Genomic DNA, 13,139 nt, shown 5'->3' with positions numbered 1-13,139 from the left:
GTACAAAGATGTCATAATCATCATTCATTCGAATTGTGCTGGACATGTCACCTTTAACAACAATCAGAAATAATTTCTTCCTGACAGGCAAGACTGAAGCATTATTCCTGTCATTTCCATACACCAGCCACCATGAGTCAAGCCAACAATACAACCAAAAATGTATTCATTTTTTCATCCTCAAGACCTTCTGTGACAGCCTCTGCTTTGTGGGTGGCACATGTTTCCTTTGTACTGCTTGTATCATTCTGGGACAAGGACTCAAGTAAAAGACCATGGTCTGAGGATTTAAAGGTCATTGATTCCCATGGGAATTTTAAAAGGGAAGTGGCAGTGTGCTCTCTCTCTTTCTGTCTTTCTGTCTGTCTGTCTGTCTGTCTGTCTGTCTGTCTCTCTCTCTCTGTCTCTCTCTCCTCCCACCCCCTTTTGCCTCCCTGCCGTGCCCCCAGAGGGTGTTAAAATGATGGCAGAAGATGGCACCCGAGGAATTCTCTGGAGAAGCATGGGAGGAGATAGACCGAGTTCATGATCATAGCTCCCTCCAATGTCCACCCAGTGAGGTAGCCAGCAATGATTTGGGGCTAGCTAGGGACTACAAAGACACTGATGTTTCTCTATATCCATCCAGTGGCAGATGTTACAGTACCAGGAAGAAAGTAGGAGGCAAATACGGTGAACAAAGATAGAACTCATCCTGGATCCTTTATTTTTTAGACCCAAATACTTTGGGAGGGGTCCCCTCTAACAAAATAGTCTTTGGGCACACCTGGAAAATGCTAGTTCCAGAAAAATAGGTGGAGAGTGTTGAGATGTCAGACCTCCCTAAGAATGGCAGGTTGTAGTTGGGAAAGAAATTGAAATCCTGTGGTAATGGGGACACAAACCAAGCTAGTTCTGAATCATGTTGGATTATTAAATCAAACCTATAGATTAAAACCCTAGACAGTCCATCAGTCTATACATATTTATTTAGTACTACTATGTTCCAGGCACTATGCTAAGCACTGGGATATAAGCAAAAAGAAAGCCAGTCCCTGCCTTCAAAGAGCTTACAATCCAATGGGGAAAGACAACATAAAAAAAAAGCTGAAAAGTTGAGGGAAGGAGAGGGGTATCTGGCACAAGGGTATGATGATAGAGAAGTCCAAAGGGGTAGGAGAAACTTGGGAAGAGAGGGGAGAGGGCTGGAGTCTGAGTGGGTTTAGTTGGCAGTAACCAAACTGAGAATGGAACCTAGCAGTGTCTCACACATGTGTATATATACACAGTATATGTATGTATATATGTGTGCATGTATGGGCAAAGTATATGTGTGTATATAACATATATGTATTATATACACCTATACATATTTTTCTTTTTTCTGTCTCCTCTACTAACTTTAATCACATTTTTAATATGCTACCAAAAGTGGAGCATTAACACTAAGCCAGGGGCAGCTAGGTGGCACAGTGGATAGAGCACCAGCCCTGGAGTCAGGAGGACCTGAGTTCAAATCCGACCTCAGACATTTAACACTTACTACCTGTGTGACCCTGGGCAAGTCACTTAACCCCAATTGCCTCACCAAAAAACAAAAACAAACAAACAAAAAACCACTAAGCCAGAAATTTACACAGGCAACCATTGTCAAGTTTATGTAGTCACAACATGAGATAACAAGAGTCAAATACTTTTTTCTTGTTGGATGCTTCTTTACTGTATAGCAGTTATAATAATATTTGAAATATTTATCCATGCTTTAGGATTCACTTGCAACGTATAGCCTCCTGTTATTATTGTATTTGATCTCTTCTTGATTGATAAAGGCTAAATAAAGAAATACAACTTACATTGTCCAGGTAAGCTTGTTAAATGCACATTTTTGTGTGTGTGTGGGGGGCAATGAGGGTTAGGCGACTTGCCCAGGGTCACACAGCTAGTAATTGTCAACTGTCGGAGGTCAGATTTGAACTCTGGCCCTCCTGAATCCAGGGTTGGTGCTTTTTCCACTGCACCACCTAGCTGCCCCTTACAGAGTTTTGATAAGCTATTCCTTAAACACATTTTGAAAATTCAAACTCTTACATGGTAAAAGGCTTAGTAAGAGAGAATCTTGCTGTCTTAGTCCACTGAAATATGTAGCCAAGATGTGACTGCACAGTTCACAACAATATCCTAAAATAAGCAGGTTTTGTTCAACAGAGACATTGCTGTTGTTGAAACTATTTTGATTTTCAACTCTTTACTCCAAGCTCTCCTTCAAGGCTTGTAGTTTGTGAACATTTCTCATGTAAGAACAATACGCATTCCCCTCCTATGGTGTGGGGAGGACTGGTAATTAGTTGTATACATTGTCTAAACAAGTATAAAAATATCACAGTAGGGGCAGCTAGGTGGTGCAGTGGATGGAGTACCGGCCCTGGAGTCAGGAGTACCTGAGTTCAAATCCGGCCTCAGACACTTGACACTTACTAGCTGTGTGACCCTAGGCAAGTCACTTAACCCCAATTGCCTCACTAAAAAAAAAAAAATCAAAAGTTGAGAACTATCTTTACATGTAACGGAAAAAATAAAATACCTCATACATTTAAAAAAAAAAAAGAAGAATTCTAACCTCAAGAGAGGAATTTGGTCCATAAACAATAAAGCAGCCTTCCCCATCAAAAAAAAAAAATCACAGTAACTCTCATGTATGAGAATAGATTAGATTATCTTTCATAGCCTGAGAATTCTGCTACTTTGCCATTTTCTTATCTATTTAGTGAATATTGGAGAGAATGCAAATTCTAATGGTCTAAGAATCCATTCTTTCCATTCTTTCTCCTACTTCCTCACCCAAATACTTAAAGTTGGAGGCATATAAGACTCTTTTCTTTGTATAATGAACATTCAATTTGAAGTCTACCAAAAGTTTTCATCTTTGTTACCAGATCTTTGATATAACATCACCGCCCAAACAGGTTGCTAAGTTTGTAACAGAGGACAGCTAAGTTTGGTGATTTTTTTTTGGGGGGGGGGAGGGCACAGTGGAGAGAAAAGTTTCTGAACTGTTGTTGTTCAAGTTCTTAAAAAGACGAAAATTTAGCTGGATCTTCCTTCATCTCAGCATACTGTTCTTTAAGGCTTTCCATGGCTTTGTGTGTGTGTGTGTGTGTGTGTGTGTGTGTGTGTGTGTGCTTTTGTGCTTGTTATGTTGTTTTTTCATGAAATCTTCCCACGGAGTTATGAGCTGTTTTTCACTAAAATGTGAATAAGTGAAAACGTGGGATAAGGACAAGGTAATTGGAGGTGGGCGGGAGACTTTGGTAGTAGGAAAATGAGGAAAGGCCTCAGGCGGAAGGGGGAACTGCCGAGTATCCTAGGAACTAGGATTCTAAGAGTAAAGAAATGAGATGGGAGGAGGCAGTGAAAAAGCATCCAGTTAAACAAAGGATGGCAAAGACTCATTTCTGGTCATACCTAGAAGAAACCTTAAAGATCAACAAGTTCAAACCCATTTCTTTACCTCTAGAGACATTGGACTCTAGAGAGACTGTCACTTGTTCAAAGTCACACAGCTTATTATTATTATTATTATTATTATTATTATTATTATTATTATTATTATTAGTGAGGCAATTGGGGTTAAGTGACTTGCCCAGGGTCACACAGCTAGTAAATGTTAAGTGTCTGAGGTTGGATCTGAACTCAGGTCCTCCTGAATCCAGGGCCAGTGCTCTATCCACTGTGCCACCTAGCTGCCCCCACACAGCTTGTTATTGACAGAAGTGGGAACATACCCCAAATCTCCTTCCTTTCATTTTGTTCTCTTGATTGCACCATGGCCAAGATGTTAATTGAATGACATTTCCACAATTATTCTAATGTTCCACCCAAGGAGCATCTAAGGAAGGGGTGTACTGGTGATCCGATTGTTAAATTTTCCAGGTGAACATTCACACCTTGGAAGTTTGTGAACTAGAAATCAGGGCTTGATTTATTGTTTTGTTGATTTTCTAGATTGAAGAGAGTGATGGAGCAAATATTATTCATAAATATAAAACTTTAAAATATGTCCTGCTTGTATTTTTTTAGATCACTGACTATTAAAATATTTACCAGCACTCTCTAGAATCACATGATTATGCAAATAAACAAAGACCTCCAGAATAAGATATCCCTGATAGAATTTTCTGTCCAACCCATCCTAATCAAACAATCTACCTATTTGGAAACTCCTGGGCTCTCAGGTTTATTGTTGGAAATGACCTTAGAGGTCATTCATTTAGCTTGGTGTCTTTGCAAATGAGGACCTTTGCAAGTCCCAGAGAGATGAAACTACTTGTCCAAAGTCACACAGTGTTAAGGGGAAGAAACAAGTTTGAACTCAGGTATTCTGAATCTGAATCCATTGGTCTTTCCGTTGATCCATTATTTTTCTGTGTATTTTATATTTTAAAATGGCATATATGGAAGTACCTGTTTGATATTGTAATATGGATACATGAGGCAATATGGCATATTGGATAGAGTCTGAGAGTTGGCATCAGAAAGACATGGATCCAAATCCACCTTCTGAAATGAGGACAATAATACCTATAGTCATTTCCTTCCCCCAAATGGTTCTACCCCAAATGTAAAGACCATATATGGCAAAGGGATGACTCATTAAGTCCCTTCTATTTTTGAGTTTTGTTGAGTTCTCATGAAATTCCCCTTGTGGCTAGCTCTCTGCTAAGCACGAAGGGTCTGTTCACAGCCATGAGGTTCTCTCAGGCACAAAGGGTCAGAATCCCTGAAATCGCCTTTCTCACAGCTCCTGGTACTAGAAATCCTTACTCCCTCTGGGTTACTGTTTGGACACATCCATTTGTCTACAGCGTGTTCCTCAGCTGCCAACTGAAGGCATTGTCTTCTACCAGTCCAGTCACCCTGATCCCAGCTGGGTGAACTCTGTGTTGGTGGTCTAGGCTCTCTGATGACATGAACAGTGGGGGAGAAGGAGAAAGGAAGAGGGAGAGAGACAGAGTTGAGGAAAGAGTGAAGAAAACAGAAACAGAAGGAAGGGGAAAGAGAAAAAGAGAAGTAGGGAGGAAAAGAGAGAAGAGGGAGGTGAGAGAGAAAGAGGAGGAGGAGGGGAAGGAGGAGGAGGAGGAGGAGGAGGAGGAGGAGGAGAGAGAGAGAGAGAGAGAGAGAGAGAGAGAGAGAGAGAGAGAGAGAGAGAGAGAGAGTGACACAGAGAAACTTTCTCTTCCCCTCCCATCAAGGATTCCCCCTCAGGGACTTGGCTCCAACTCTCAAACAAGAATCTTCAGTTTCTTAACTAGAACTCAGAGTCCTCCACCTTTGGATTAACTCACTGCAGTGATTCCTCCAACTATTTGAAGCCCCCAGGGGTTATGGTTAGTTTATTTGGTTAGTTTATCACTGTTCCCTTCACGATCAAACCAAAGATGCCTGCACTTCATAAACTGTGTGATTTAAAACCTCATCCTGTCCATTGATGGATGGATAAAGTCAGTTGTAGCATCTGGACCTTCTATTATTATTTTAATTGAAGGGGAAACAAACACTTCCTACACACACACACACACACACACACACACACACACACACACACGTCTCAAACCATTCTACTTCTAGCCATGGGGCTCAATTGATAAACTGCCCATTTAAACTAGAATTAAACTATAAACTCTTTGAAGGCAGAGGCTGGTTTTGTGCTTAGCACAGTGACCAGCACACCACAGACCCTTAATAAATGCCTGGTGAATTCAATAAAATCAAATTATTTGTAGTTTTGTGCAATGACAAGGACACAAGAGCCGCATCACAGATGTTGGCAACTGGCCTTCTTGGAGTCAACAGCTGTGCCTGTGGTTACACTTCAGTAGATAGTCAGCATAAAGAAATTGTGACCCCTGAAAAACAGTGTTTCCCTTATTCAGCCTAAAAAGGAAATGATTACACTTTGGATCGACACACAAAGTGAGGATAAAGAATGGTCTTATTAGGATTGCAACGCCGTCAGCAAATTCCTGCTTGTTATTGTTCTAGAGCCCCAGCTCTTGGGCTCTCACATTCCTGGTGGGTGTATTTATCTTGGCTTCATGGGAGCAACAGGGTCACTTTAAGTATGAAATTCATAGCCGGCTCTAGCACAGTTTTTGTAAGGAATTGTTGATAGCCCTTAGCTGGGCTTTGGATACTTCAGAAAGATATATGGGTACTCCTCTTCACCAGATTCCAAGCTGAAAGGAGCCTTGGTTTCCTCCTTTGTAAAATAAAAGCTGAGCTATTATTGATCTCTCTGGTCCTTTCAAACTCTGAAGTTATTGTCATAGGATTCTATTCTTTCTTTTACTCTCCACTGCTCCCTGCACTGATAGAGACTGCAACCCATTCAATCCTTTATAAACTGCCTTCCAGAACCTCCACAGCCACCAAACAAACAAACAAACAAACAAACAAACAAACAAACAAACAAAACCCATTACTTGATGACCAGACTTCTGGCAATGTTGTGTCTCTGGTTTAAAGCATAGCAGCTTGAACTTCATACAGTGACAAAAGAAAAAAGAAAAGAAAACATTATTTGAAAATTTTCTGTAGTAATTCTATCATTTCTATAAAATTGTGTTCAAACCAGAACACGAGAGAGTATTCGATTCAATATTGGTTTTGGGTAGGGGGAGGCAATTGAGATTAAGTGACTTGCTCAGGGTCACACAGTGCCTTAGTGACTGAGGCAGATTTGAATTCAGGTCCTCCTTACTACAGGGCCAGTGCTCTATCCACTGTAACACCTAGCTACTCCTTCCCCCAACCCCAACTTAAATATTTATTAAGAACCTGCTATGTGCCAGAAAGGGGGCTAGGTCCTGGGAATACAAATATAAAAATAAATGCCTCCCTGCCTGTCCTCAAAGAGCTTACTTACATTCTATTGGGGGAGATATAGCATATACAGAGAGAACGAAGTTCTGTGATTTCACTGATAAAGGGAACTCTCTACCAACACAAATGGGCACTTTCTATTTACTTTATATCAACTTAGAGAGAGTTGCCCGGGGCACTGAGATGTTACATGATTTGCCCAGGGTCACACAACTAGTATGTGGCAGAGGCAGGATTTGCTCAGGTCTTCATGGATTTAAGGTTAGCTCACTATCCACTATGCCTGGCTGCCTCTCACAGATAATGAACTCCAAAATAATTTGAAGAGGGAGAGAGACTCATAAAGGAGAAGGCATCTGAGGGGCACCCTGAAGGAAGAGAAGGATTCTGAGAAGTAGGATTGAGGAAGAAATCCATCCCAGGTGTGGTGGACAGTATGGGAAAAGGGAAGAAGTCTCCTGATCAAGGAAAGGGCCAGGCTGTAAAGGCCTTTAAAAACCAAAGGGGTGGGGCAGCTAGGTGGCGCAGTGGATAGAGCACCGGCCCTGGAGTCAGGAGGACCTGGGTTCAAATCCGGCCTCAGACACTTAACACTTACTAGCTGTGTGACCCTGGGCAAGTCACTTAACCCCAATTGCCTCACTAAAAAAAAACCAAAAAAACAAAGGGGATTTTTATATTTGATTCTGTCCTGGAGTTTGCTGAGTAAGGGTTGAAATGGTCTGAGTTGTACTTCAGGAAGATCATTTTGGCCTCTGAGTGGATGTAGATTGGAGTGGGGTGAGACTTGAGACAAGAAGACCAGCCTAGGCTAGAAGTGATGAGGGCTTATCCTATTGGGGTGGTTGGTTATGTGAAGAGAGAGAAGAGAATGGACAGTAGGTGTATTGCAAAGACAGAATGACAAGATTTGTCAATGGAATGGATATGTGGGTGAGAGTGAGAGTGGGAATGGTCCTAAGGTTCTGAGCTGGGGTCACTGGAGGATGGCCAATAGTAACTGAGGGATGTCGGAGAGAGGGGAGGATTTGAGGGGAAAGATAAGGAGTTTTGTTTTGGAGTTAATCAACTTGAGAAGCCCAGTGGGCATTAACAATTGGAATGACGCCACCTGCTGGAGACTTACTGTAGGAAAGCTCCACCATGAGGAGAAGGCCTCTGAGGGTAGGGCCATGTGGCTTTTCTTAGGTATCAGGAAGTGACATTTGCTTGGGGAGGAAGAGGGGGCGAGGCTGGCTCTTTCGGTCTCTTTTGCCAGGACTCTGGTGGAGAAGAGAGCGAGAAATGCGCTCTCCCTTTAATAGATACATGAATCTAGGCCTTTCTCTCTCTCTTTACCAAATTCTTATTCTCCTTAATAAATGCTTAAAAGTCTAACTCTTGCTAAAGCTTATAATTTATTGGCATTAGATATTTTAGACAGACTAGCTAGAATTTTAGCCCGTTACAGGCACTTGGTGATGCAGGGCTGGATCTCAGGAGAGAAACTAGAGATAGAAATATAGCTGGGAATAATTTGTTTAGAGATGACAATTGAAGCTATGATGAGCTGATGAGATTACCAGGAGAGATAAGAAAAAGAGAGGGGGGAGATAGAAAGAGGGAGAGAGACACAGAGAAGAGAGAGAAAAGAAAGAGAAAGAGAAGAGAGGTGAGAGGGAGAACAGCAGAGGGAGGGAGGGAAGGAGGGAGGGAGAGAGGAAGGGAGAGGGAGAGAGACAGAGAGAGAAAAAGACAGACAGAGAAGAAGAGAGAGACACAGAGAAGAGAGAGAAAAGAAAGAGAAAGAGAAGAGAGGTGAGAGGGAGAACAGCAGAGGTAGGGAGGGAAGGAGGGAGGGAGAGAGGAAGGGAGAGGGAGAGAGAAAGAGAGAGAAAAAGACAGACAGAGAAGAAGAGAGAGACAGAGAGAAGAGAGAGAAAAGAAAGAGAAAGAGAAGAGAGGTGAGAGGGAGAACAGCAGAGGGAGGGAGGGAAGGAGGGAGGGAGAGAGGAAGGGAGAGGGAGAGAGAAAGAGAGAGAAAAAGACAGACAGAGAAGAAGAGAGAGAGAGACAGAGAGAGATTTGATCCTCTCAACAACACTGTAAAGTTGTGTTTGCTATTTCCATTTTATAAATGAGGGAATTCGAGGCTCAGAGAGATTAAGGTATTTCCTGAAAGTCATAAAGCTGATGCACAATTTGAATCCAGGTCTTCTTGGCTCCAAGTCCAGTGAGTATCCACTATGCTACACTGATTTCTCTCTTTCTGCCTTTTTCTTTCTTAGTCTTCAGAGCTTTTTTCAGGAACTGTTGACTATCTATGCCTTCCCTGTCCTATACTTGTGACGCTGATTTTAAAAAAAGTAAAATGTAGAGTTTTGGAGTATTTTTTATTAATAAAGATAAATAATTGCTAGGATTTATGTATATTATATGCACTATAAGGTTTACAAAATTACAAAATGTTTTACATAGGTTATTTTATCTCATTATCACAATGACCCTCTGAACTTCTGGGAACTGATTTGGAATTGAAACTGAGAGAGACTCAATGCCTGAGGCTGAGGTAAGTGACTTACCAAGGGTCACTTAGTTAAGTAAGAGTTTAAGACAGGATTTAAATTCAAATTTTCCTCATGCCTAGTGTAGCAATCAATCTACCAAAGCTGGTACATTTCCTTTTCTTAGATTCAGCCCAGTGAGATTTCTTTTGTGTGGGTGGAAGGACTCTTGCTTTATGATCTGATGTATCCCTCCCAGCTCTGGGTGATTTGCAAATCTACCAATACTGCCTTCTGTGCCTTCATCTGAGTGGTTGATTTTAAAAGGTGAGCAACCCAGGACCTAGGAGAGATCACAGAGGCACTTCACTAGAGACCTCCCTCCAAGCTGACGTGATTCATTCATTTAGCAGACTACAAGTTCAAAAGGAATCACGGTCTTTATTAAATCGCAGAATTAGAGTTTTAAGAAGTTAGTCCAACTCACACATGAAAGGAAACTCCCCTATCCCATCCTCCCCAGGAGACCGTCAAGCCTTTTCTTGAATACCTGGAAGGAGCGGAAGAAGGGAGCACCCACCACCAGCCCATTCTACTTGGAGATGGCGCTCAGTGTTAGAAAGATTTTTCTCTAGCTGTGTGACCCTAGGCAAGTCACTTAACCCCAATTGCTTCAGAGAGAGAGAGAGAGAGAGAGAGAGAGAGAGAGAGAGAGAGAGAGAGAGAGAGAGAGAGAGAGAGAGAGAGAGAGAGAGAGAGATTTTTCTGACATCAAATCGAAAGGGCAAACTTCCGCCCTGGCTTCTGGTTCTGCTGTCTGGAACAAAGAGAACAAAGCTAATCCCTTCTCCACTGACATCCCTTCAGATGCTTGAAGACAGATCTCACGTTCCTCGTCCCCACCCCACCAGCCACCCTCAGTCATTTCTTCTGAGTTAACATGGCAGCTTGACGTGTTGACTACAAGCAGAATCATCCTCGGGTGACCGGATCATGCAGAGGGTCCCCCAACCGTCTACCTGTACTGTCATCTAGACTGACCTCTCTCCAGCTGCCCCAGTGATCACGTGAGAGACATTGTCTAACGCTCTGTCAAAATCGAAGTACCTAGATCTGCACCATAACCCTGACTTAGCAGTCCCGTAGCGCTGACAGAGACGGAAATGAGGTTAGTCCAGACTGACTTGCTCTGAATGCAGCTCTTGCTGGTGTTAGGGAAAGGAGCTACCCAGCCCCAGAGGATGACAACCAGGCCGCCGAAAGGATCTGTGGGTGTGATTATTGAGGCAGCAGCAAGGAATCTTTGAAAACTTGTGGAGAGCCGGCAAGGTGCCGCAGGATTGGAGTGGTTCTATGGGACTTACAATTTTTAAATAAGTAGAAAAAAATGGATTCTTTCCAGTTTGGGTCCTGGGAGCTTGATTTTAATTACTGGGGGAAAAAATTCTAGGATCTACTAAAAATAATAAATGCTTTATTGTTATGGTTTGCAAAGCACTTTGCAAATTATCTCATTTTATTTTCCTAATGACCCTAAGAGGTAGGTGCTATTATTATCCCCATTTTATGGAAAAGAAAACTGAGATAGAAAGAAGTTAAGTAAAAAATAAAAAATAAAAAAAAATAAATTAAGAAGTTAAGTGATTTGCCCAGGGTCACGCAGTAGGTGTCTGAGGTAGAATTTGAATTCAGGGAGCAGCTAGGTGGCACAGTGGATAAAGTATTGGCCTTGGATTCAGGAGGACCTGAGTTCAAATCCAGCCCCAGACACTTGACACTGTGTGACCCTCTTTGCCTTGCCAAAAAAAAAAAAAAAAAGAATTTGAATTCAGGTCTTGATTCCAAACCCAGCATGCACTGCACCTCCTAGCTGATTCTAGGTGGATTTTTTTTTTTTGAATTGTTGCCACATCTTAAGGACTTTCCCCTCTTCTTCCCCCAGAGAACTTTCCCCTGTAACAAAACAAAACAAAGTAACACATTGACTGTGGCTGGCTTATTCTGCAGCTACAGACCAAAGTTCATATTGTTTGCTCCCAGCACAATGCCAACTTCACAAGGGCAGCAGCTGGATTTTATGTTGCCCTTGGACTTCCACAGTCTCACACAGCACCTGGTTCATCCATTTAATAAGTAGGTGCCATTTAATAAATATGAACTGAATTGACTATGATATGAAAAGGGAAATCATAGTAACTCACACACACAAAGAAATCGATCATTCAATCAACAAGCATTTAATTGGCATTGACTCTGTGCCAGGCACTGTTTCATACACTAGGATTACAAATACAATAAATGAGCCGATCCCTACTCAAAAGGAACTTAAATTTTAATGGCAGAAACAATAAGGATTGTGCTGGAGCCAGCTCACACAGGGTTAAAAGAGACAGTTGTTACATTTTCATCTTAAATACTGATACCTCTGAAAGGGGTAAATGATACAAGTCAGGGCTCAATTTATTGTTTCTTTGATTGTCTAGACTTAAGAAAGTGGTAGAGAAAATGTTAAAAATGGAGGTTAGGGGCAGCTAGGTGGCACAGTGGATAGAGCACTGGCCCTGGAATCAGGAGGACCTGAGTTCAAATGTGACCTCAGGGGGCAGCTAGGTGGCACAGTGGATAAAGCACCAGCCCTGGAGTCAGGAGTACCTGAGTTCAAATCCGGCCTCAGAAACTTAACACTTACTAGCTGTGTGACCCTGGGCAAGTCACTTAACCCCAATTGCCTCACCAAAAAAAAAAAAAAGTTCTTATTAATAAAAATGGAGGTTAAACTGAAAGGTCTGTCTTGCACACGTTTTTTCCCCAGAGAGCCGATTGTTAAACATTTATCAGCACACTCCTTTTCAAGTATATACAAAATCAACAGTCATTTAGTACAAGGTAATTTGAAAGAGAGGGTGCTAGCAGTTGGGGGGATCAAGAAAAGCTTCATGTAGAAGGGGGTGCTTGAGCTGGGTCTTGACAGGGGAGTCTATGAAGGAGAGGTGAGGAGGGAGTTGCATTCTAGTGCATCTACTGGATGACCCTTTGGTCAAAGCAAAGGCATGGATGGGCTATGTAGGGAAAAGAGAGCTGGCTAGTTTGGCTGGACTGTAGAGAGTGGGAGAGAAAATAATATACAAGGAGTGTGTGTGTGTGTGTGTGTGTGTGTGTGTGTGTTGGTCAGTTGTTCTGTCTGTTTTGTCTGGGGGGATTTGAGGGAGGACGAAATTTGGAATATCTTCTGTGGGGAGTGAAAAGAAATCAATGAGTGAGGAATAAAAGGACTTCCTTGATGCAGTGAGTGCCGAATTAAATCTGCCCGTTTTCTTACAGCTGGGAGGAAATGGATGCATTAATTGTAAAAAAAAGACTTTGTATAAACATTTCCCTGGTGTGTGTATGATGGAGAAGGGGGAAAAGTTAATCAGGGGCTTCCAGGAACAGGAGACACTCACTTTAGATTCCTGAGATGTGATCCCTGGCACATAATAGATGCTTAACAAATGTTGGCTGACTTTAGTTTGCTTTTTTTGGTCTTTGATGAGGTCTAGAGATTATAGCATCTGACAATGACTGTGTAGTGGAAAGATCGCTATCTGAGGAGTCAGAGGAACTGGGTTTGGCTCCCAAATCTGCTGCTTACTCGCCTGGTAAGGATGGGCCCTTGATTTCTCTTCATAAAATTAGGGCATTGGACTCAGTGGTCTCTAGGCTATACCTTTGATCAAATCTACAACCCTATGAGACCACAGAGTCTAATCTGTGTATTTTGTACAATAGAATTTTTTCTTGTGTTTTTGCCCCCTGAAA

Source organism: Dromiciops gliroides, chromosome 3 (assembly GCF_019393635.1).
Source record: "Dromiciops gliroides isolate mDroGli1 chromosome 3, mDroGli1.pri, whole genome shotgun sequence".
Lineage (NCBI taxonomy): Eukaryota > Metazoa > Chordata > Mammalia > Microbiotheria > Microbiotheriidae > Dromiciops > Dromiciops gliroides.
The sequence above is the reverse complement of the archived record's forward strand: the minus strand, read 5'-3'. Positions refer to the sequence as shown.